Source organism: Phyllobates terribilis, unplaced genomic scaffold, assembly GCF_046119375.1.
Source record: "Phyllobates terribilis strain yellow unplaced genomic scaffold, ASM4611937v1 Scaffold_4__5_contigs__length_816908805, whole genome shotgun sequence".
Lineage (NCBI taxonomy): Eukaryota > Metazoa > Chordata > Amphibia > Anura > Dendrobatidae > Phyllobates > Phyllobates terribilis.
In genome coordinates, this window is record NW_027362764.1 from 284,688,925 (window position 1) to 284,715,575 (window position 26,651).

The following is a 26,651-nucleotide window of genomic DNA, read 5'->3' on the forward strand; positions in this document are numbered from 1 at the left end:
TAATGCCCCTTGGAAGAGACGTGGAGATCAGAGTGGTTTAACAAGACGGTTTTAATGCCCTTTGGAGGAGAGGTGGAGTTCAGAGTGGTCTAACAAGATGGTTTTAATGCCCCTTGGAAGAGTGGTGGAGGTCACAGTAGCTTAACAAGACGGTTTTAAAGCCCCTTGGAAGAGACGTGGAGGTTACAGTGGAATAAAAAGACAATATCAATGCCCCTTGGAAGAGACGTGGAGTTCAGAGTGGTTTAACAAGACAGTTTTAATGCCCTTTGGAAGAGTGGTGGAGGTCACAGTAGCTTAACAAGATGGTTTTAAAGCCCCTTGGAAGAGACGTGGAGGTCACAGTGGAATAAAAAGACAATATCAATGCCCATTGGAAGAGACGTGGAGTTCAGAGTGGTTTAACAAGACGGTTTTAATGCCCCTTGGAAGAGTAGTGGAGGTCGCAGTAACTTAACAAGATGGTTTTAATGCCCCTTGGAAGAGACGTGGAGGTCAGAGTGGTTTAAAAAGACGATTTTAATGCCCCTTGGAGGAGGCGTGGAGTTCAGAGTGGTTTAACAAGACGGTTTTAATGCCCCTTGGAAGAGACGTGGAGTTCAGAGTGGTTTAACAAGACGGTTTTAATGCCCCTTGGAAGAGTGGTGGAGGTCGCAGTAGCTTAACAAGACGGTTTTAATGCCCCTTGGAAGAGACGTGGAGTTCAGAGTGGTATAAGAAGACAGTTTTAATGCCCCTTGGAAGAGAAGTGGAGGTCAGAGTGGTTTAACAAGATGGTTTTAATGCCCCTTGGAAGAGTGGTGGAGGTCACATTAGCTTAACAAGACAGTTTTAATGCCCCTTGGAAGAGACGTGGAGTTCAGAGTGGTTTAACAAGGCGGTTTTAATGCCCCTTGGAAGAGTGGTGGAGGTCGCAGTAGCTTAACAAGACGGTTTTAATTCCCCTTGGAAGAGACGTGGAGTTCAGAGTGATTTAACAAGACTGTTTTGATGCCCCTTGGAAGAGACGTGGAGGTCAGAGTGGTTCAACAAGACGTTTTTAATGCCCCTTGGAAGAGACGTGGAGGTGAGAGTACCTTAACAAGACAGTTTTAATGCCCCTTGAAAGACACGTGGAGTTCAGAGTGGTTTAACAAGACGGTTTTAATGCCCCTTGGAAGAGACGTGGAGGTCACAGGAGCTTAACAAGACGGTTTTAATGCCCCTTGGAAGAGACGTGGAGTTCAGAGTGGTTTAAAAAGACGGTTTTAATGCCCCTTGGAAGTGTGGTGGAGGTCGCAGTAGCTTAAAAAGACGGTTTTAATGCCCCTTGGAAGAGTGGTGGAGGTCGCAGTAGCTTAACAAGACGGTTTTAATGCCCCTTGGAAGAGTGGTGGAGGTCACAGTAGCTTAACAAGAAGGTTTTAATGCCCCTTAGAAAAGACGTGGAGGTCAGAGTGGTTTAGCTAGACGGTTTTAATGCCCCTTGGAAGAGACGTCGAGTTCAGAGTGGTTTAACAACACGGTTTTAATGCCCCTTGGAAGAGTGGTGGAGGTCACAGTAGCTTAGCAAGATGGTTTTAATGCCCCTTGGAAGAGACGTGGAGTTCAGAGTGGTTTAACAAGACGGTTTAATGCCCCTTGGAAGAGACATGGAGATCAGAGTGGTTTAACAAGACGGTTTTAATGCCCTTTGGAGGAGTGGTGGAGGTCGCAGTAGCTTAACAAGATGGTTTTAATGCCCCTTGGAACAGAGGTGGAGGTCAGAGTGGTTTAACAAGACGGTTTTAATGCTCATTGGAAGAGACGTAGAGTTCAGAGTGGTTTAACAAGATGGTTTTAATGCCCCTTGGAAGAGTGGTGGAGGTCACAGTAGCTTAACAAGATGGTTTTAATGCCCCTTGGAAGAGACGTGGAGGTTACAGTGGAATAAAAAGACAATATCAATGCCCCTTGAGAGAGACGTGGAGTTCAGAGTGGTTTAACAAGACAGTTTTAATGCCCCTTGGAAGAGTCGTGGAGGTCACAGTAGCTTAACAAGACAGTTTTAAAGCCCCTTGGAAGAGACGTGGACGTCACAGTGGAATAAAAAGACAATATCAATGCCCATTGGAAGAGACTTGGAGTTCAGAGTGGTTTAACAAGACAGTTTTAATGCCCCTTGGAAGAGTAGTGGAGGTCGCAGTAACTTAACAAAATGGTTTTAATGCCCCTTGGAGGAGACGTGGAGGTCAGAGTGGTTTAAAAAGACAGTTTTAATTCCCCTTGGAAGAGGCGTGGAGTTCAGAGTGGTATAACAAGACTGTTTTAATGCCCCTTGGAAGAGAAGTGGAGGTCAGAGTGATTTAACAAGATGGTTTTAATGCCCCTTGGAAGAGTGGTGGAGGTCACAGTAGCTTAACAAGACGGTTTTAATGCCCCTTGGAAGAGACGTGGAGTTCAGAGTGGTTTAACAAGACGGTTTTAATGCCCATTGGAAGAGTGGTGGAGGTCGCAGTAGCTTAACAAGACGGTTTTAATGCCCCTTGGAAGAGACGTGTAGTTCAGAGTGATTTAGCAAGACGGTTTTAATGCACCTTGGAAGAGACGTAGAGGTCAGAATGGTTTAACAAGACGTTTTTAATGCCCCTTGGAAGAGACATGGAGGTCACAGTAGCATAACAAGACAGTTTTACTGCCCCTTGGAAGACACGTGGAGTTCAGAGTGGTCTAACAAGACGGTTTTAATGCCCCTTGGAAGAGACGTGGAGGTCACAGTAGCTTAACAAGACGGTTTTAATACCCCTTGGAAGAGAAGTGGAGTTCAGAGTGGTTTAAAAAGACGGTTTTAATGCCCCTTGGAAGTGTGGTGGAGGTCGCAGTAGCTTAACAAGACGGTTTTAATGCCCCTTGGAAAAGTGGTGGAGGTCGCAGTAGCTTAAGAGACGGTTTTAATGCCCCTTGGAAGAGTGGTGGAGGTCACAGTAGCTTAACAAGTCGGTTTTAATGCCCCTTAGAAAAGACGTTGAGGTCAGAGTGGTTTAACTAGACGGTTTTAATGCCCCTTGGAATAGACGCCGAGTGTAGAGTTATTTAACAAGACGGTTTTAATGCCCCTTGGACGAGTGGTGGAGGTCACAGTAGCTTAACAAGATGCTTTTAATGCCCCTTGGAATAGACATGGAGTTCAGAGTGGTTTAACTAGACAGTTTTAATGCCCCTTGGAAGAGTGGTGGAGGTCAGAGTGGTTTACCAAGATTGTTTTAATGCCCCTTGGAAGAGACGTGGAGTACAGAGTGGTTTAACAAGACTGTTTTAATGCCCTTTGGAGGAGTGGTGGAGGTCGCAGTAGCTTAACAAGATGGTTTTAATGCCCCTTGGAAGAGAGGTGGAGGTCAGAGTCGATTAATAAGACGGTTTTAATGCTCATTGGAAGAGAAGTGGAGTTCAGAGTGGTTTAACAAGATGGTTTTAATGCCCCTTCGAAGAGTTGTGGAGGTCACAGAAGCTTAACAAGATGATTTTAAAGCCCTTTGGAAAAGACGTGGAGGTCACAGTGGAATAAAAAGACAATATCAATGCCCCTTGGAAGAGACGTGGAGTTCAGAGTGGTTTAACAAGACAGTTTTAATGCCCCTTGGAAGAGGGGTGGAGGTCACAGTAGCTTAACAACACGGTTTTAAAGCCCTTTGGAAGAGACGTGGAGGTCACAGTGGAATAAAAAGACAATATCAATGCCCCTTGGAAGAGATGTGGAGGTCAGAATGGTTTAACAAGACGTTTTTAATGCCCCTTGGAAGAGACGTGGAGGTCACAGTAGCTTAACAAGACAGTTTTAATGCCGCTTGGAAGAGACGTGGAGTTCAGAGTGGTTTAACAAGACGGTTTTAATGCCCCTTTGAAGAGACGTGGAGTTCAGAGAGGTATAACAAGACTGTTTTAATGCCCCTTGGAAGAGAAGTGGAGGTCAGAGTGATTTAACAAGATGGTTTTAATGCCCCTTGGAAGAGTGCTGGAGGTCACAGTAGTTTAACAAGACGGTTTTAATGCCCCTTGGAAGAGACGTGGAGTTCAGAGTGGTTTAACAAGACGGTTTTAATGCCCCTTGGAAGAGTGGTGGAGGTCGCAGTAGCTTAACAAGACGGTTTTAATGCCCCTTGGAAGAGACGTGTAGTTCAGAGTGATTTAGCAAGACGGTTTTAATGCACCTTGGAAGAGACGTGGAGGTCAGAGTGGTTTAACAAGACGTTTTTAATGCCCCTTGGAAGAGACATGGAGGTCACAGTAGCATAACAAGACAGTTTTACTGCCCCTTGGAAGACACGTGGAGTTCAGAGTGGTCTAACAAGACGGTTTCAATGCCCCTTGGAAGAGACGTGGAGGTCACAGTAGCTTAACAAGACGGATTTAATGCCCCTTGGAAAAGATGTGGAGTTCAGAGTGGTTTAAAAAGACGGTTTTAATGCCCCTTGGAAGTGTGGTGGAGGTCGCAGTAGCTTAACAAGACGGTTTTAATGCCCCTTGGAAAAGTGGTGGAGGTCGCAGTAGCTTAACAGACGGTTTTAATGCCCCTTGGAAGAGTGGTGGAGGTCACAGTAGCTTAACAAGTCGGTATTAATGCCCCTTAGAAAAGACGTTGAGGTCAGAGTGGTTTAACTAGACGGTTTTAATGCCCCTTGGAAGAGACGTCGAGTGTAGAGTTATTTAACAAGACTGTTTTAATGCCCCTTGGACTAGTGGTGGAGGTCACAGTAGCTTAACAAGATGCTTTTAATGCCCCTTGGAATAGACATGGAGTTCAGAGTGGTTTAACTAGACAGTTTTAATGCCCCTTGGAAGAGTGGTGGAGGTCAGAGTGGTTTACCAAGATTTTTTTAATGCCCCTTGGAAAAGACGTGGAGATCAGAGTGGTTTAACAAGACTGTTTTAATGCCCTTTGGGGGAGTGGGGGAGGTCGCAGTAGCTTAACAAGATGGTTTTAATGCCCTTTGGAAGAGAGGTGGAGGTCAGAGTGGATTAATAAGACGGTTTTAATGCTCATTGGAAGAGACGTGGAGTTCAGAGTGGTTTAACAAGATGGTTTTAATGCCCCTTCAAAGAGTTGTGGAGGTCACAGTAGCTTAACAAGACGGTTTTAAAGCCCTTTAGAAGAGACGTGGAGGTCACAGTGGAATAAAAAGACAATATCAATGCCCCTTGGAAGAGATGTGGAGTTCAGAGTGGTTTAACAAGACAGTTTTAATGCCCCTTGGAAGAGTGGTGGAGGTCACAGTAGCTTAACAACACGGTTTTAAAGCCCTTTGGAAGAGACGTGGAGGTCACAGTGGAATAAAAAGACAATATCAATGCCCCTTGGAAGAGATGTGGAGGTCAGAATGGTTTAACAAGACGTTTTTAATGCCCCTTGGAAGAGACGTGGAGGTCACAGTAGCTTAACAAGACAGTTTTAATGCCCCTTGGAAGAGACGTGGAGTTCAGAGTGGTTTAGCAAGACGGTTTTAATGCCCCTTGGAAGAGACGTGGAGGTCACAGTAGCTTAACAAGACAGTTTTAATGCCGCTTGGAAGAGACGTGGAGTTCAGAGTGGTTTAACAAGACGGTTTTAATGCCCCTTTGAAGAGACGTGGAGTTCAGAGAGGTATAACAAGACTGTTTTAATGCCCCTTGGAAGAGAAGTGGAGGTCAGAGTGATTTAACAAGATGGTTTTAATGCCCCTTGGAAGAGTGCTGGAGGTCACAGTAGTTTAACAAGACGGTTTTAATGCCCCTTGGAAGAGACGTGGAGTTCAGAGTGGTTTAACAAGACGGTTTTAATGCCCCTTGGAAGAGTGGTGGAGGTCGCAGTAGCTTAACAAGACGGTTTTAATGCCCCTTGGAAGAGACGTGTAGTTCAGAGTGATTTAGCAAGACGGTTTTAATGCACCTTGGAAGAGACGTGGAGGTCAGAGTGGTTTAACAAGACGTTTTTAATGCCCCTTGGAAGAGACATGGAGGTCACAGTAGCATAACAAGACAGTTTTACTGCCCCTTGGAAGACACGTGGAGTTCAGAGTGGTCTAACAAGACGGTTTCAATGCCCCTTGGAAGAGACGTGGAGGTCACAGTAGCTTAACAAGACGGATTTAATGCCCCTTGGAAAAGATGTGGAGTTCAGAGTGGTTTAAAAAGACGGTTTTAATGCCCCTTGGAAGTGTGGTGGAGGTCGCAGTAGCTTAACAAGACGGTTTTAATGCCCCTTGGAAAAGTGGTGGAGGTCGCAGTAGCTTAACAGACGGTTTTAATGCCCCTTGGAAGAGTGGTGGAGGTCACAGTAGCTTAACAAGTCGGTATTAATGCCCCTTAGAAAAGACGTTGAGGTCAGAGTGGTTTAACTAGACGGTTTTAATGCCCCTTGGAAGAGACGTCGAGTGTAGAGTTATTTAACAAGACTGTTTTAATGCCCCTTGGACTAGTGGTGGAGGTCACAGTAGCTTAACAAGATGCTTTTAATGCCCCTTGGAATAGACATGGAGTTCAGAGTGGTTTAACTAGACAGTTTTAATGCCCCTTGGAAGAGTGGTGGAGGTCAGAGTGGTTTACCAAGATTTTTTTAATGCCCCTTGGAAAAGACGTGGAGATCAGAGTGGTTTAACAAGACTGTTTTAATGCCCTTTGGGGGAGTGGGGGAGGTCGCAGTAGCTTAACAAGATGGTTTTAATGCCCTTTGGAAGAGAGGTGGAGGTCAGAGTGGATTAATAAGACGGTTTTAATGCTCATTGGAAGAGACGTGGAGTTCAGAGTGGTTTAACAAGATGGTTTTAATGCCCCTTCAAAGAGTTGTGGAGGTCACAGTAGCTTAACAAGACGGTTTTAAAGCCCTTTAGAAGAGACGTGGAGGTCACAGTGGAATAAAAAGACAATATCAATGCCCCTTGGAAGAGATGTGGAGTTCAGAGTGGTTTAACAAGACAGTTTTAATGCCCCTTGGAAGAGTGGTGGAGGTCACAGTAGCTTAACAACACGGTTTTAAAGCCCTTTGGAAGAGACGTGGAGGTCACAGTGGAATAAAAAGACAATATCAATGCCCCTTGGAAGAGATGTGGAGGTCAGAATGGTTTAACAAGACGTTTTTAATGCCCCTTGGAAGAGACGTGGAGGTCACAGTAGCTTAACAAGACAGTTTTAATGCCCCTTGGAAGAGACGTGGAGTTCAGAGTGGTTTAGCAAGACGGTTTTAATGCCCCTTGGAAGAGACGTGGAGGTCACAGTAGCTTAACAAGACAGTTTTAATGCCCCTTGGAAGAGACGTGGCGTTCAGAGTGGTTTAACAAGATTGTTTTAATGCCCCTTGGAAGAGACGTGGAGTTCAGAGTGGTTTAAAAAGACGGTTTTAATGCCCCTTGGAAGAGTGGTGGAGGTAGCAGTAGCTTAACAAGACAGATTTATTGCCCCATGGGAAAGTGGTGGAGGTCGCAGTAGCTTAACAAGACGGTTTTAATGCCCCTTGGAAGAGTGGTGAAAGTCACAGTAGCTTAACAAGACGTTTTTCATGCCCCTTAGAAAAGACGTGGAGGTCAGAGTGGTTTTAGTAGACGGTTTTAATGCCCCTTGGAAGAGACTTCGAGTTCAGAGTGGTTTAACAACACGGTTTTAATGCCCCTTGGAAGAGTGGTGGAAGTCACAGTAACTTAACAAGACGGTTTTAATGTCACTTGGAAGAGACGTGGAGGTCAGAGTGGTTTAACAAGATGGTTTTAATGCCCCTTGGAAGAGACTTGGAGTTCAGAGTGGTTTAACAAGACGGTTTTAATGCCCCTTGGAAGAGACGTGGAGGTCACAGTAGCTTAACAAGAATGTTTTAATGCCCCTTGGAAGAGACGTGCAGTTCAGAGTGGTTTAACAAGACGGTTTTAATGCCCCTTGGAAGAGACGTGGAGGTCACAGTAGCTTAACAAGACGGTTTTAATGCCCCTTGGAAGAGATGTGGAGTTCAGAGTGGTTTAAAAAGACGGTTTTAATGCCCCTTGGAAGAGTGGTGGAGGTAGCAGTAGCTTAACAAGACGGTTTTAAAGCCCCTTGGAAGAGACGTGGAGGTCAGAGTGGTTTAATAAGATGGTTTAATGCCCCTTGGAAGAGACGTGGAGATCAGAGTGGTTTAACAAGACGGTTTTAATGCCCTTTGGAGGAGTGGTAGAGGTCGCAGTAGCTTAACAAGATAGTTTTAATGCCCCTTGGAAGAGAGGTGTAGGTCAGAGAGGTTTAACAAGACGGTTTTAATGCTCATTGGAAGAGACGTGGAGTTCAGAGTGGTTTAACAAGACGGTTTTAAAGCCCCTTGGAAGAGACATGGAGGTCACAGTGGAATAAAAAGACAATATCAATGCCCCTTGGAAGAGTGGTGGAATTCACAGTAGCTTAACAAGACTTTTTTAATGCCCCTTACAAGAGCCATGCAGTACAGCATATTCGAAACATTTTTCCTATTACTGGGGAGTGGGTCTCCCATAGTCTTTGCCTATGCCTTCCAAGCAAAAGCTGCCAAAAATTAGGACGGAGGAACATGCAATGCTGGCAAACAAGAGCCAAGCAGTACAGCGTATTCAAAACATTATTCCCATTATTGGGGAGTGGGTCTCCCATAGTCTTTGCCTATGCCTTCCAAGCAAAATCTGCCAAAAATTAGGACGGAGGAGCTTGCAATGCTGGCAAACAAGAGCCATGCAGTACAGCATATTCAAAACATTATTCCCATTATTGGGGAGTGGGTCTCCCATAGTCTTTGCCTATGCCTTCCAAGCTAAAGCTGACAAAAATTAGGTCGAAGGAACTTTCAATAATGGCAACACGGACCACGGTCACCCTGGTGGTATAGAGGTGATGAAGGCAGAGGATAAGGAGAAGAGCAAAATACAGCCGAAATGAGGAAGCGTATACCCATGTATGGGTGTAAAGCAGTGCATGGGAATACACCTCCCGAAATAACACAGTGGATTTGACTTTATGTTACTCTGCTGTCATTTGGTGGTGATGAGAAGTCTGGCCCAATCCAGCCCTTGTTCATTTTGATAAGGGACAGCTTGTCAGCATTGTCAGTTGACAGGCGAGTGCGCTTATCAGTTATCATTCCCCCAGCAGCACTAAAAACACGCTGCGATAACACGCTAGCGGCAGGGCAGGCCAGGACCTCCAAGGCGTACAGAGCGAGTTCATTCCAAGTGTCCAGCTTGGATACCCAATAATTAAAAGGCACAGAGGAATCACGGAGGACGCTGGTACGGTCGGCAAAGTACTCCCTCACCATCTTTTGAAACTTTCCACTCCTTGTGAGAGTACCCCGAGCCTCAGGGCCTGTAAGCTGGGCGCGTCTCAGAAAACTGTCCCAGAATGTTGACAGTGTTCCCCTGCCTCTGCTTGATTGCAGTTGCGTCTCTCTCGCCTGTACGCCTTGGTTGGTCAACGAACTGTGACCTCTGCTGCTAGCGTGTTCAGATGGGAATTTTTTTAACAGTTCTGCAGCAAGGGCCTTCTGGTACTGCCACATTTTTATATAACTCTCCACCTCAGAAATAAGAGAGTGAAAGCTCTCCTTGTAGCGGGGGTCTAAAAGTGTCACTAACCAGTAATGACTGTTAACCAACATTTTGACAACGCGAGGGTCACGGTTAAGGCAGCGTAACATAAAGTCAGCCATGCGTGCCAGACTGGTAACGGGCAAGACTTCAGGGTCCTCACCAAGATGATGACTGACCATGCTCTCCTCCTCCTCCTCCCTCCTGTCCTTAGGCCACCCACGCTGAACCGACGGTATGACAGTTGTACAGGTACTACCGTCTAGAGCACATGATACCAGCTCATGTTCTTCCGCCTCCTCCTCCTCTCCCTCATTGTCCCCCAATGCACATTGGGATGAGATGAGGCTGGGCTATGTGTAATCGCCCGTTACGGCTTCTTGATCCATCTCGTCATATTCTGGCTGCAATGCCTCCTCTTTAATTCTCTGCAGAGAGAGTTGCAAAAGACAGACAAGTGGGATGCTGACGCTAATGATGGCGTCATCGCCACTCACCATCTTGGTGGCCTCCTCAGAGTTTGTCAGGATGGTACATATGTCAGACATCCAGGTCCACTCCTGAGGTCTTATGTGTGGAGTCTGACCTGTATATTGACGGCCTTGTTGCAGCTGGTACTCCACAACTGCTCTCTTCTGCTCACAAATCCTTTGCAACATGTGGAGGGTAGAGTTCCAATGTGTGGGGACTAGTATTTAGTGAACATGCTCGACACTGCTCGGTACTCGCCCGAGCATCACTCTACTCTGGATGTTCGGCGAGCACCAAGCATTTCCGGGTTACTCGGGCGGGAGCTCGGGTCTCCGCCCTGCATGTTTGGCGCTCTTTACAGAACCAATGAACATGCAGGGATTGCCAGCCAGTCACTGTAATGCCGCAGCCATGTTGTTTGTGGGTATTACAGTAATTGGCTGGCCGCACAGTGTCACCTCGAGTATTTAAAACCGGGCGCCGCCATCTTGGACACAGACGGCTGAGATCAGACAGTGTAGGGACAGCGCTCCTGATTTAGGGAGAGATATATCCTGCGAAATAGTTAGTGTAGGGTCTGTAAAGGCTGCCAGATCAAGCAACCAGTCCTTCTCAGGACTAATATCCATCCCAGATATCAGGCAGGCTGTATAGGAGACGCAGTGGTTATATCAGCAAACGCTGCATTACAGTTCTGTGTGCTCCTGTTGCTGAAATTGCTGGACTTAACTCCAGGTCTCGGGGGCCAGGAAAAATCCTTTTTTTTTCATCTAAATCTTCTTTTTTTTTCCCCTCCTTCACACTGTACAAATACCCATCTTATTAACCTTTTGGTGTCACCCCCCCCCCCCCAAAAAAAAAAAAAAAAGTGTGTCTGTGACAGTTCCGACACAAATATATCTGTTTAAAAGAGTCTGGTGTAGGCCAGAGAAATAGAAGTGTGGTTTTGCAGTTTCACGGTTCAAACCTCTGTATTATCCACTTTTGGGCCATTTTTACCTGAAAAAAAAAAAAATTCAGTGTTTCGCTCACTGTTCAGCGGCAAATATATCTATTTAAAAAAGTCTGGTATACATCAGTAAATTACATCTGTGGTTTTGCCGTTCCATGGTAAAAAATCTCTATTATCCTGCTTTTGGCATTTTTTGCCGTAAAAAAAAACCTAATAGTGTCTCCCTGATTGTTCAGACACAAATATATTTGTTGATCATAGTCTGGTGTAAGCCAGAGAAATAGAAGAGTGGTTTTGCAGTTCCATGGTTCAAACCTCTGTATTATCCACTTTTGGACCATATTTACCTAAACAAAAACAGTTTGAGTGTGTCGCTCACTGTTCAGCCGCAAATATATCTATTTAAAAAAGTCTGGTATACACCAGTAAATTATAACTGTGATTTTGCCATCCCACGGTAAAAAATCTATATTATCCAGATTTTGGTATTTTTTCCGTAAAGAAAAACAGTAATAGTGTCTCCTGATTGTTCAGACACCAATATATCTGTTTAAAAGAGTCTGGTATACACCAGTAAATTATAACTGTGGTTTTGCCGTTCCACGTTAAAAAATCTCTATTATCCAGCTTTTGGTATTTTTTCCATAAAGACTAACAGTAATAGTTTCTCCCTGATTGTTCAGATTGTTTAAAAGAGTCGGGTGTAGGCCAGAGAAATAGAACTGTGGTTTTCCTCTTCCACGGTTCTAATCTACTTTTTATTACCCTTTTTCCACTGATAGCGTGAGTGTAAGCTATTTTACTTCCTTTACAATGGGCAAGGCGCGTGGCAATGGATGTGGAACTGGACGTTCTGGTGATGGTGCATGCAGAGGACGGGGCCGTGGCCAAGGTGAAAATGTGCCACAATCAACAGCCATATCTTCTCGCTCCCACTTCTTGACCGAATTACTAGGGAAGCACAGAACAACACCAGTATTGCAAACTGATCAGTGTGAACAGGTTATTAATTGGATAGCAGATAATACTTCCAGTTACCTGGGCACCACCACCTCCGGTCTGTCTTCCACAGGGTCAAATCTTAGTAGCCGTGAGTCTCGACCGCATACTCCTCCTCACCCTGATGCTCCTTCCTCCGACCATGCCGAGTGTCGTCAGACAGCAACTGATCCCACACTTGGACACTCTGAAGAGCTGTTCACTGGTCCATTTCCAGATTTGTGCCCCTCGCCTGCTCCGCTTGAAGTGGTGGAAGAGGAGATCCCATGTAGCGCTGCCCAAATATTTGAACAGCCACGGCCAGAGGAAGTGGACGCTGGCAATTTGTCACAAGAGGTGGACGATGATGATACACTATTGCCAGGAAGTGAGGAGGAGGATCGTGGTGCGCAAGTGAAAGAGGAGGAGGTGGTGGATGATCTAGTAACTGACCCAACGTGGCAGGAGGACATGCAGAGCGAGGCCAGCAGCACACAGGGTGAGGGAGGCAGAGTACCCCAACAGGCAGGAAGAAGCAGTGTGGTGGCAGCACACAGAAGGCAGGCAACAGTTCCCCGTAACACCAACACGAGGGACGTTGCCAGTACAACCTGTGGGTCTTCCAGAGTCTGGAATTTTTTTAAAGACTCTGCTGATAACCCCAAAAAGGCCATTTGTACCACCTGCCATGCCAGCATTAGCAGGGGTGACAAAACTACCAGCCTGATCACCACCAGCATGATCAGGCACATGGCAGCAAAGCTCCTGACTTTGTAGGGTGAACCCCAGGGTCCATGACCAGTATCAGCGGTTGTCATCACTGCTTCTTCCGCTGTTGTGCGTGCAATAGAACCCCCTGTTGTGTGTGCAAGTCAATCCCCTGTCCATACTGCATGCAAAGATTCTCCCTCCTCTCAGTCTTCCCTTGTTATGGCAGTTTTTCAAGAAACAGCATCAACGTCCACGTCCACGTCCCACCGCAGCATTCAATTGTCCATATGCCAGACCTTTGAACAAAAGCGCAAATTCGCAGCCAACGCCCCACAGGCCACAGTCCTAAATTCGCACATTTCACGACTGCTTGCATTGGAAATGCTGCCTATTAGGCTGGTGGAGACGGAATCCTTCCGCAACCTTATGGCGGTGGCCGTCCCTCGGTACTCGGTCCCCAGCCGACACTTTTTTGCCCGGTGTGCCATCCCCGCACTACACAAGCACGTGTCCAAAAACATCTGCCGTGCCCTCAACAACGCAGTTACTGGGAGAGTCCACCTGACAATGGACACGTGGACAAGTGCTTGTGGCCAGGGACGGTACATCTCCCTGACGGCACACTGGGTAAGCATAGTGGAAGCCAGGACCCAGTCGGACCTTGGGACGGAACACATCTTCCCCACACTGAGGATTACGGGCCCTATGTCAGTCAGAGTTGCCCCCACAGTGTACAGCTCCTGCGCATCATCCTCCTCCTCATGTTCAGCCTCCATCTCAGATATCACCACATCAGTTACAAGCTGGAAGCACTGCAGTACTGCCTCTGCCAAGCGGCAACAGGCTGTGCTGAAACTCATAAGCTTAGTTGAGAAACCTCACACTGCTTGTTAGTTGAGGACAGCTGTCAAAGAGCAGGCAGATCCGTGGCTGAGACCGCTGAACCTACATCCAGGCATGGTCATGTGTGACTATGGCCGTAACCTGGTGGCGGCTCTGAGGCGAGGCGAGATCACACACATACCATGCCTGGCTCATGTGTTTAATCTCGTGGTTCAGCGATTTCTTAAATCGTACCCCGAGTTGCCAGATCTGCTTGTAAAAGTATGCCGCCTGTCAGCTCATTTTCGCAAGTCGGCTACAGCTTCCGCCGCCCTTGCTGTGTTGCAGCAGCGTTTGCAGCTTCCGTCACACCGACAGGTGTGTGATGTCCCCACACGTTGGAACTCTACTCTCCACATGTTGCAAAGGATTTGTGAGCAGAAGAGAGCAGTTGTGGACTACTAGCTGCAACAAGGCCATCGATATTCAGGTCAGACTCCACACATAAGACCTCAGGAGTGGACCTAGATGTCTGACATATGTACCATCTTGACAAACTTTGAGGAGTCCACCAAGATGGTGAGTGGCGATGACGCCATCATTAGCGTCAGCATTCCTCTTGTCTGTCTTTTGCAATGCTCTCTGCAGAAAATTAAAGAGGAGGCATTGCAGCCAGAGTATGATGAGATGGATCAAGAAGCTGTAGCGGTCGATTACACACAGCCCAGCCTCATCTCATCCCAACGTGCATTGGGGGACAATGAGGGAGAGGAGGAGGAGGAGGAGGAAGAACAGGAGCTTGTATCATGTGCTGTAGACGGTAGTACCTGTACAACTGTCATACCGTTGGTTCAGCGTGGGTGGCCTGAGGACAGGGGGGAGGAGGAGGAGGAGAGCATGGTCAGTCATAATCTTGGTGAGGACACGGAAGTCTTGCCCGTTACCAGTCTGGCACGCACGGCTGACTTTATTTTAAGCTGCCTTAACCGTGACCCTCGCGTTGTCAAAATGTTGGGTGACAGTCATTACTGGTTGGTGACCCCCGCTACAAGGAGAACTTTCACTCTCTTATTCCTGAGGTGGAGAGGTCTACAAAAATGGGGCAGTACCAGAAGGCTCTTGCTGCAGAACTGTTAAAAAAATTCCCATCTGAACACGCTAGCGGCAGAGGTCACAGTTCGTTGCCCAACCAAGGAGTACAGGCGAGAGAGACGCAACTCCAATCCAGCAGAGGCAGGGGAAAACTGTCAACGTTCTGGGACAGTTTTCTTAGACCCTCCCTTCGGACAGACCCTGAGGCACGGGGTACTCTCACAAGGAGTGGAAAGTTTCAAAAGATGGTGAGGGAGTACCTTGCCAACCGTACCAGCATCCTCCGTGATTACTCTGTGCCTTTTTATTATTGGGTATCCAAGCTGGACACTTGGAATGGACTCGCTCTGTACACCTTGGAGGTCCTGGCCTGCCCTGCCACTAGCGTGTTATCGGAGCGTGTTTTTAGTGCCGCTGGAAGAATTATAACTGATAAGCGCACTCGTCAGCTGACAATGCTGACAAGCTGACCTTTATCAAAATGAACAAGGGCTGGATTGGGCCAGACTTCTCATCACCACCAAATGACAGCAGAGTAACATAAAGTCAAATCCACTGTGTTATTTCGGGAGGTGTATTCACATGCACCGCTTCACACCCACACATGGGTATACGCTTCCTCATTTCGGCTGTTTTATGTTCTTCTCCTTATCCTCAGCCTCCACCACCACTATACCACCAGGGTGACCGTGGTCCGTGTTGCCATTATTGAAAGTTCCTCCGTCCTTATTTTTGTCAGCTTTTGCTTGGAAGGCATAAGCAAAGACTGTGGGAGACCCACTCCCCAATGATGGGAATAATATTTTTACGATGCTGTACTGTATGGCTCTTGTAAGGGGCATTAAAACTGTCTTGTTAAGCTACTGCGACCTCCACCACTTTTCCAATCGGCATTAAAACCGTCTTGTTAAGCTACTGCGACCTCCACGTCTCTTCCGAGGGGCATTAAAAGCGTCTTGTTAAGCTACTGGGACCTCCACGTCTCTTCCAAGGGGCATTAAAACCATCTTGTTAAGCTACTGCGACCTCCACGTCTCTTCCGATTGGCATTAAAACCATCTTGTTAAGCTACTGGGACCTCCACGTCTCTTCCGAGGGGCATTAAAAGCGTCTTTTTAAACCACTCTGAACTCCACAGGGGCATTGAAATGTTGTTTTTAATTAACTCTAACCTCCACGACTTTTTGAATGGGCATTGCATTTCCTCCTAATTTTTGGCAGCTTTTGCTTGGAAGGCATAAGCAAAGACTATGGGAGACCCACTCCCCAATAATGGGAATAATGTTTGTAATATGCTGTACTGCATAGCTCTTGTAAACGGCATTGCAAGTTTCTCCGTCCTAATTTTTGGAAGCTTTTGCTTCGAAGGCATAAGAAAAGACTATGGGAGACCCACTCCCCAATAATGGGAATAATATTTTTAAGATGCTGTACTGTATGGCTCTTGGAAGGGGCATTAAAACCGTATTGTTAAACTACCTCCACCACTTTTCCAAGGGGCATTCAAACCATTTTGTTAAGCTACTGTGACCTCCACCACTGGGCACACTTTTAGGCAGTGACCTGGGTGTGAGAGATGCTTCCAGGGGTCTTCCCCATGCTGTTCCCATGTCTTTTCAGCACTGTATGCATGTGTCACACAGCACATGGCCAGATAAGGTTGTAAAATGTTAAAATGACATTTCCCGGTGAATGCATTTGTCACGGTTGAAAGCAATACAAAAGTGCAAAAACGCATAAAAAATGCTACTTGTGAACATAGCCCAAGGTGTGGAGGAGTGTTTTTGTTTTTGGTTATTTATTTTACCTTATACACAAGTCTTTACTCTGGAAAGGATGTTCCTTAACCCCTTTCTGACCAGGTCAGTAATAGTACGCACCAGGTCGGAAAGGCCGGTTCTGCGGGGGCTCCGGCGCTGAGCCCGCACTGAACCAGGCACATGTCAGCTGATTCTTACAGCTGACATGTGCCCGCAACAGCCTCGGGTGGAATCGCGATCCACCCACGGCTGTTAACATGTTAAATGCCGCTGTCAATCTCTGACAGTGGCATTTAACCCGTGCTTCCGGGAAGCGCGTCCTAAGCCCCGCCCATCGGTGACCCCGTCACGTGATCGTGGGTCACCAATGGGTGGGCATGACAACCGAGGGTCTGCAGCAGACCCCTGTGGTTGTCATGTCTCAATTGCTATGCGCGCCACCTAGTGGTCGGAGCTCATAACAAGTGAGCATTTCTGCTGCATACAAGCGATCTGCTCATCGCCTGTATGCAGTAGAAGCAATCAGACAACTGCTGCTTCTAGTCTCCTATTGATACTATTAAAGCATGCAGCAAGTGTAAAAAAATGTTTTTAAAAATATTAAAAAATATATATATATATAAAAGTTTAAATCACCCCCCTTTCGCCCCATTCAAAATAAAATAATTAAAAAAAATCCCACATACACATATTTGGTATCACCGCATTCAGAGTCGCCCGACCTCTCAAGATAAAAGAATAATTAACCGATCGGCAAACTGCGTAACGAGAAAAAAATCGAAACGCCAGATTTACGTTTTTTTGGTCGCTGCAACATTGCAATCAAATGCAATAACGGACGATCAAAACATTGGATGTACCTTAAAATAGTATCAATAAAAACGTCAGTCCGGTGCGCAAAAATTAAGCCCCCACCCGGCCCCAGATCCCGAAAAATAGAGACGCTACGGGTCTCGGAAAATGGCGTCTTTTTTTTTTTTAGCAAACTTTGGATTTTTTTTCACCACTTAACTAAAAAAGAACCTAAACATGTTTGGTGTCTACGAACTCATAATGACCTGGAGAATAATAATGGCAGGTCAGCTTTAGCATTCAGTGAAAGTGGTAAAAAAAAGGACCGAAAAAACAACTGTGGAATTGCATTTTTTTTGCAATTTCACCGCACTTGGAATTTTTTTCTCGTTTTCCAGCACATGATATGGTAAAACCAGTAATGGCATTTAAAAGTACAACTCGTTCCGCAAAAAATAAGCCCTCACATGGCCATATTGAATGGAACTTAAAAAAGTTCTGGCTCTGGGAAGAAGAGGAGCAAAAAATGAAAACACAAAAACAGAAAGACCCATGGTCGTTAAGAGGTTAAAATATTTCACAGGAAAACAGTTTCAGTTTCATTTTTGAACGTTTTATTGTGAGCTCGTAAAAAAGGCTTAATACTTCTGACCACGTTGTTGACAGCAGTGACCTGGGGGTCAGAAATGCTTCCTGGCGTGATCACCATGCTGTCCCCATGTCTTTTGAGTACTGTCACTATCGTTTTGGGCACTTTCTAGGCTTTCTACAGACTGCTGGGGATGCCACCGCAAAAATGCTCGGGTCTCCTATAGACTAACATTGGGCTCGTTGCTCGGGTCGAGCACCCAAGTATCACGGTGAGCTCAGTCTGAGCTTCGAACACCCGAGCATTTTAGTGCTCGCTCAACACTAGTGGGGACATCACACACCAGTCGGTGTGCCAGAAGTTGCAAACGCTGCTGCAACACAGCAAGGGCGGCGGAAGCTGTAGCCGAGTTCCAAAAATGAGCTGACAGGCGGCGTACTTTGACGAGCAGATCTGGCAACTCGGGGTACGATTTAAGAAACCGCTGAACCACGAGGTTAAACACATGAGCCAGGCATCGTACGTGTGTGATCTCGCCTAAGAGCCGCCACCAGGTTACGGCCATTGTCACACACGACCATGCCTGGATGTAGGTTCAGCGGTCTCAGTCACAGATCTGCCTGCTCTTTCACAGCTGTCCTCAACTCACAAGCAGTGTAAGGTTTATCACCTAAGCTTATGAGTTTCAGCACAGCCTGTTGCCGCTTGGCTGAGGCAGTACTGCAGTGCTTCCAGCTTGTAACTGATGTGGTGATATCTGAGATGGAGGCTGAACATGAGGAGGAGGAGGAGGATGATGCGCAGGAGCTGTACACTGTGGGGGCAACTCTGACTGACATAGGGCCCGTAATCCTCAGTGTGGGGAGGATGTGTTCCGTCCCAAGGTCCGACTGGGTCCCGGCTTCCACTATGTTTACCCAGTATGCCGTCAGGGAGATGTACCGTCCCTGGCCACAAGAACTTGTCCACGTGTCCGTTGTCAGGTGGACTCTACCAGTAACTTCGTTGTTGAGGGCACGGCAGATGTTTTGGGACTCGTGCTTGTGTAGTGCGGGGATGGCACACTGGGCAAAATAGTGTCGGCTGGGGACCGGGTACCGAGGGACGGCCACCGCCATAAGGTTGCGGAAGGATTCCGTCTCCACCAGTCTAAAAGACAGCATTTCCAATGAAAGCATTTAGGACTGTGGCCTGTGGGGCATTGGCTGCGAATTTGCGCATTCGTTAAAAGATCTGGCATATGGAAAATTGAACGCTGCGGTGGGATGTGGATGTGGACGTTGATGCTGTTTCTTGAGAAACTGCCATAACAAGTGAAGACTGAGAGGAGGGGGCATCTTTGAATGCAGTATGGACAGGGGATTGCCTTGCACGCACAACAGGGGGTTCTCTTACATGCACAACAGTGGAAGAAGCAGTGGTGACACCCACTGACACTGGTCGTGGACCCTGGGGTTCGCCCCACAAAGTCGGGTGCTTTGCTGACATGTGCCTGATCATGCTGGTGGTGGTCAGGCTGGTAGTTTTGTCACCCCTGCTGATGCTGGCATGGCAGGTGGTACAAATGGCCTTTTTGGGGTTATCAGCAGAGTCTTTAAAAAAATTCCAGACTCTGGAAGACCTACAGGTTGTACTGGCAACGTCCCTCGTGTTAGTGTTACGGGGAACTGTTGCCCGCCTTCTGTGTGCGGCCACCACACTGCTTCTTCCCGCCTGTTGGGGTACTCTGCCTCCTTCCCCCTGTGTGCTGCTGGCCTCGCTCTGCATGTCCTCCTGCCACGTTGGGTCAGTTACTAGATCATCCACCACCTCCTCCTCTTCCACTTGCGCACCACGATCCTCCTCCTCACTTCGGGGCAATTGTGTCTCATCATCGTCCACCTCTTGTGACAAATTGCCAGCGTCGACTTCCTCTGGCCGTGGCTGTTCAAATATTTGGGCATCGCTACATGGGATCTCCTCTTCCACCACTTCAAGCGGAGCAGGCGAGGGGCACAATTCTGGAAATGGACCAGTGAACAGCTCTTCAGAGTGTCCAAGTGTGGGATCAGTTGCTGCCTGACCACACTCGGCATGGTGGGAGGAAGGAGCATCACGGTGAGGAGGAGTATGCGGTCGAGACTCATGGATACTAAAACTTGACCGTGTGGAAGACAGACCGGAGGTGGTGGTGCCCAGGTAACTGGAAGTATTATCTGCTATCCAATTAATAACCTGTTCACACTGATCAGTTCGCAATACTGGTGTTGTTCTGTGCTTCCCTAGTAATTCGGTCAAAAAGTGGGAGTGAGAAGATGTGGCTGTTGGTTGTGGCACATTTTCACCTTGGCCACGGCCCCGTCCTCTACACGCACCATCACCAGAACATCCAGTTCCATGTCCCTTGCCACGCGCCTTGCCCACTGTAAATGAAGTAAATTAGCTTACACTCGCACTATCAATGGAAAAAGGGTAATAAAAAGGAGATTAGAACTGTGGAAGATGAAAGCCACAGTTCTATTTCTTTGGCCTACACCAGACTCTTTTAAACAGATATATTTGTGTCTGAACAGTCAGGGAGACACTATTACTGTTTTTTTTTACGGAAAAAAATGCCAAAAGCAGGATAATACAGAGATTTGAACCGTGGAATTGCAAAACCACTGTTCTATTTCTCTGGCCTACACCAGACTCTTTTAAACAGATATATTTGTGTCTGAACAGTCAGGGAGACACTATTACTGTTTTTTTTTTCGGAAAAAATGCCAAAAGCAGGATAATACAGAGATTTGAACCGTGGAAATAGTTTTTTGTGGTAATAACAACATTTAGAGAGGGCTGTATTTGGCATTAATGCTGCGGTAGGCACTTTAAGTGGTGTGACAGAGTCACTGGTGTGACATATGAGTGGAGGTATGTGTCACTCAGATTGCTCTCCTGTGTGAACTGAGACCTACTGAATTTCTGCCAGCATGTTATATGCTGGAGTTTAACTCTTTTAAAGGGTGTGGTTTTATGTGAATGACATAGAGATGGGAGGGCCGTCATCCACCATACCTCCCCTCAGGGTGTGGCTGGGCATGGTTTAAATGTTCAGTACTGTTTTTTTTCTGTGTTGTAGTCTGGAGAGGCAAGGTCTCCAGACTGGGAAAGCTTCAGCTCAGGATGGAGCTGAAGGCTGGGACTACACCCTGTTTGGGGCGAATTCCACATACATATGGAGTGTGCTATCGTTTATCTTTTGATTTGTCGTTTGGCTAGTAAGGCCGTGTTTATTTTTGCAGGAGTTGCAGGGCTTTATGCCATATAATAAAGCCTGCAGAGAAAACCCGGTTCCTGAGTCTACCTCCGAAAGCACCAAGCGAGTCGTCTTACCACAGTTGGTGTGAGAGTGTGAGCACAATTCCAGGAACACGTGTACCTGCCACAGAAATCGGTGGATGTCCTGGGTAAAGGCAGCCAGCCAGCCAGAGTTGTCTGGCAGCATGGAGGAGCTCCTCAAGCACTTGCTTCAGAGCCAGCAACAGCAACATCAACTGCACTTGCAGAGCCAGCACAGCCTACAGCAGCAGCACCGGGAGCTTCTACAGCAGCAACGAGTGCAGCAGTTGCAGAGCCAGAAAGTACAGCAAGAGACCAATGAACTCCTGATGCAGCAGGTTCAGCAGCAACAAAGGCAGATGGAACTTCTAGCAGGGGAAGTTCGCAGCAGAGAGGCCACCTCTCCCCCAAGTGGTCGAAAAATCTCTTGGGAAACCGGACATAGGCAATTCCTTGAACTGGACTACCCAAAGAGGGGCAAACTCACCACGTAAGGGGTCTAGAGTCTCAAACAGGGTAGTCCCAATCCCACTGAGGGCCCTGCAAAGGCTGCTGTGAGGGATGTGTTATGTTGGCAGTGTAATAATCCTGGACACATAGCAGCCCGGTGTCATATGACCCCCTGAACCAATAGACTGCAGCCTAGGACAGCATTGTTTCCATTATGCCTATCTGGCCTGTAGCGTGGATGCTCATCCTGGTGAGGGGCCGCAGGCATGTGCCGTGTCCGTTAATGGGGTGATGGTGCTTGGACTGTTGGATTCAGGGAGTCTAGTGACCCTAATTAGAGCCAACCTTCCCCACCAGCTGATCTTTGCCAAGATTGTGGGTGTTCGCTGCATACATGGGGATGCCAAGGACTTCCCTGTGGCCAGAGTGACAGTGGGAACAGACTGTGGTGCCCAATCCCACAAGGTCGGGGTGGTTAAGGACCTGATATATCCCATCATATTGGGGCACTATTTCCCATTGTTCTGGGACTTGTGGGGGAAATGAACTGGACTGAGTCGCGTGGACAAAATCCAGGTCCCTAGGGAAATACCCCCGTCGACATCTGAAGGGGATGAGTTCCCATTGTGTGTTTTTGCCAGCGACGAGGATGAGACTATGACCAAGGAGGCCGACCTCCCTGAGTTAGAGGTGACAGGAGAGAAGTTTGGGTCTGCTCAAGTTCGGGACTTGACCTTGAAGGGGGCATGGGATAATGTTACTGTCTGTAATGGGGTTGCTCAAGAGCCGGGGCAGACACCAAGTACCCACACTTCCCAGTTCAGGGGAAGTTATTGTATCGGGTGACCAAACCAAGGGGTGATGAGATAGCTGAGAAGCTTTTAGTTCCAGGGCTATACCGACAGAGGGAATTAGATATGGCCCATTCACATGTTCTGGGGGACCAGGGGGTCAAGAAGACTCAGGAGAGGATATTGGGGAGGTTTTACTGGCCAGGGTGTTACCGGGAGATCCTGAACTATTATAGGTCCTGCCCCACCTGCCAGATAACTGCCCCCTCTTCCGTAGTCCTTTAATCCCCCTACCTGTGATAGAAATCCCCTTTGAGAGGACTGCCATGGATCTAGTAGGGCCCCTAGTCAAATCGGCCCAGGGCCACCAATACATCCTGGTGGTCATGGACTATGCGACCCGGAAGCGGTACCACTGAAGAACTCGAGTAGGAGCATAGCCCGGGAACTTATCCATATATTTACCAGGACCGGACTGCCGAAGGAGATACTAACAGACCAAGGTACCCCGTTCATGAGCAAGGCAATGAAGGAGCTGTGTAAGGTCCTTCAGATTACCCAGCTGCGAACCTCCGTTTACCATCCACAGACAGACGGCCTGGTGGAGCGCATTAATAAAACCTACAAACAATGCTCAAAAAGGCCATAGAGAAGGATGGTCATGACTGGGACTACCTGCTACCGTTCCTGCTTTTAAGAGAGGTCCCACAAGCCTCTACGGGTTTCTCGCCATTTGAGCCACTGTATAGACGACATCCACGAGGGCTCCTGAATATTGCCAAGGAAACCTGGGAAGCCAATGTTATGGTGCTTATTCCCACCATCGAGAGCAAGTTCCTGGCCAAGTGGCAAGGCTCGTATGAGGTTGTGGAGATACTCAGCGAAGCAAACTACAAAGTTCACCAGCCTGGCCGAAGAAAGCCACACCAAGTGTACCATGTGAACTTGCTCAAGCCATGGCGAGATCGGGAAATGTTGGGGGCTTCTTTTTAGAGAGCCAGTCCGAAAACCAAAGTCGAGGACATCACGATAGCAGAGACTCTATCGCTGGCACAGAAGCAACAATGTTGAGAGCTGTTTAAATGGAACCGTGACCTGTTCTTGGAGTTGCATGGACGTACGCAGGTGGTCGAGCATAAACAAATTAGCGTAACTGGGGGCGAATCTCATCCCCATCGCACAGTCCCTATATTGTTTATGGGGTTCTTTGAGTCTGTCTTCATCGCACAGTCCCCCATGGCGGTTAACCATGTGGTGCTTTACCGCCGTTATATAGACGATTTATTCTTCTTGTGGAGGGGCACTAGTGAGAGTGCATTGAAGTTCGTTGATGAACTCAATTCTAATTCGTGGGGTTTATCCTTCACAGCAACTTTTTCTGAAACTGCCCTACAATTCTTGGACCAGATGGTGCAGTTTGACATGATGGGAAGATTGTTCACATCAACCTTCTTAAAACCAGTGGATGTCAATAGTTATCTGAGGTTTGATAGTGGACATCTCCCAAAATATATCACCAATGTTCCCTATGGGCAATATTGGAGGGTCCGAAAAAATTGCACCAGAGACTCTGAATTTTTGGTGGAATCTAAAATATTGAGGAAACGGTATATACAGAAGGGTTACCCCAAAAAATTATTGAAGGATGCCTTTTCTAAAACTAGGGCCCTTACCCAGGACATGTGCATTCATAGGATTGAATCATCCACTGGTAAAAATAAAAATAAAAATAAAATAGCCTCAGATTTGACTAGATGGAGTATGGTGACTACATTTAGTCAATCTAGGGTCACCATTCACAGTATCCTGAATAAATTTTGGTTTATTTTGAGGGGTGACCCAATTCTAGGGCCTTTTATACCCAATAAACCAAGTATTATTTAACCCCTTTACAGCCCATGACGTATTAATATGCATCAGTGCCCTGGGCTTTAAGAGCCTAACCCGTATTAATATGTCATCGCGATCGCGCGCGCACACAGGCTGTGCTGGCGCGATCGCCGCCAGGTGTCAGCTGATTGTCACAGCTGACACCCGGTACTATGTGCAGGGAGCAGTCCCGCACCGCTCCCGGCACATTAACCCCCGCAATGCTGCGATCGAAGTCGATCGCAGCATTGCGGTGGCAAGGGGAGGTGATCGGTATACTCACCTCCTCTTCCGGCCTCCAGCGCTGTCTGCCGCGGCTTCCCGGGTGTTGCCATGACGACCCGATGTCGTCATGACAACATCCGGGTCACCAGGCAGCAGGAACATTGTTTGGTCATGCGCAGTGCACGACCACACAATGTTCTCACTGTGCAGCGCTGACTGCCTGCATAGCACAGGGATGGTGCTCCATCCCTATGTTGTGCAGACGATCAGAATAAAAGAAGTTAAAGTCCCAGAGTGGGACAAAGTAAAAAAGTGTAAAAACTCTCAGAAAGTGGAAAAAAAAAAATTGTAAAAATATTTAAAAAAAAAAAAAAATAATAATCCACCAAAAATAAAAATATAATGTACCCATCAATAAATATTATTATGAAAAAAAAGCAAACATAAAATAAAAGTACACATATTTGGTATCGCCGCGTCCGGAACGACCTGACCTATAAAACTGTCCCACTAGTTAACCCCTTCAGTGAACACGGTAAAAAAAAAAAAAAAAAACAAAGCAAAAAACAATGCTTTATCATCATACCGCCAAACAAAAAATGGAATAACACGCGATCAAAAAGACGAATATAAATAAAAATGGTACCACTGAAAACATCATCGTGTCCCGCAAAAAACAAGCTGCCATAAAGCTCCATAAATCAAAAAGTTATAGCTCTCAGAATAAAGCAATGCAAAAAAATAATTTTTCTATAAAATAGCTTTTATTGTGTAAAAGCGCCAAAACATATAAAAACAATATAAATGTGGTACCTTTGTAAACGTACTGACCCAAAGAATAAAGCTACCTTATCAATTTTACCACACGCGGAACAGAATAAAAGAAAAATTCCTGAATTGGTGGTTTTTGTTTATTCTGCCTCCCAAAAATCGGAATAGAAAGCAATCAAAAAATGTTACGTGCCTGAAAATGGCACCAATAAAAACGTCAACTCATCCCGCAAAAAACAAGCCATCACATGACTCTGTCTGCCAAAATATGGAAAAATTATAGCTCTCAAAATATGGCGATGCAAAAACTAGATTTTACAAAAAATGCGTCTTTTAGTGTGTGACAGCTGTCAATCTTAAAAACCCCATATGATTCTGGTATCACTGTAATCGCACTGACCCAAAGAATAAAGTAATCTCATCACTAATACCGCACGAGGAACGGCGTAAAAAATAAACTCTTGGGTTAGGGTTGTGCTAGGGTTAGGGTTGGGCTAGGGTTAGGGCTGGGCTAGGGTTAGGGCTGGGCTAGGGTTAGGGCTGGGGTTGGGGTTAGGGTTGGGGTTTGGATTTTTTCAAAAGTAAGAAAAAAAGATGACGATATGGCGACTAGTGTTCAGCGCAAGTGCTCGCTATTCGAGTTTGCATCGGGTGCTCTGGTATGCATTGAGTATCGTGGGTGTTTGAGTGACATGCTCGAGTCTCCGCCCCATATGCTTTGCGGCCCAAAAAACTTTGCGGGGATTGCCTGCCATGCACGAGCGATCCCTGCATGGTTTTTTTTTGGGTGTCTAATAACCGTGAAACATGCGGGGCAGGGACTCGAGCATGTCACTCAAGCACACGCAGTACATGGTGCATACCTGAGTACCCGATGCAAACTCAAGTAGCGAGCCCTTGCGCTCAAGACTAATGACAACTTATTCAATATGATGACCTAATGTTATCAAATTCTCTGTCGCACCTCTGGGTTCAAAATGTTCACTATACCCCTTGATAAAATCCTTGAGGGGTCTAGTTTCCAAAATGGGGTCACTTGTGGGGGGTTTCCACTGTTTAGGCACATCAGGGGCTCTCCAAACGCGACATGGTGTCCGCTAACAAATTGAATGGAAAATCGGCTCAAATTGTTAGCGGACACCATGTTGCGTTTGGAGAGCCCCTGTGTGCGTAAACATTGGAGCTCCCCCACAAGTGACCCCATTTTGGAAACTAGACCCCCCAAGGCACCTATCTAGATGCATATTGAGCATTTGGAACCCCCAGGTGCTTCACAAATTAATTTGTAAAAATGAAAAAGTGGAAAAAAAAATACTTTTTCATTTTTACGGATTAATTTGTGAAGCACCTGGGGGTTCAAAATGCTCACCACCCATCTAGATAAGTTCCCAGGGGGGTCTAGTTTCCAAAATGGGGTCACTTTTGGGGGGTTTCCACTGTTTAGGCACATCAGGGGCTCTCCAAACGCAACATGGCGTCTGCTAATTATTCAAGCAAATTTTACAATCGAAAATTCAAATGGCGCTCCTTCCTTTCCGAGCCCTGCCGTGCGCCCAAACAGTGGTTTTTCCC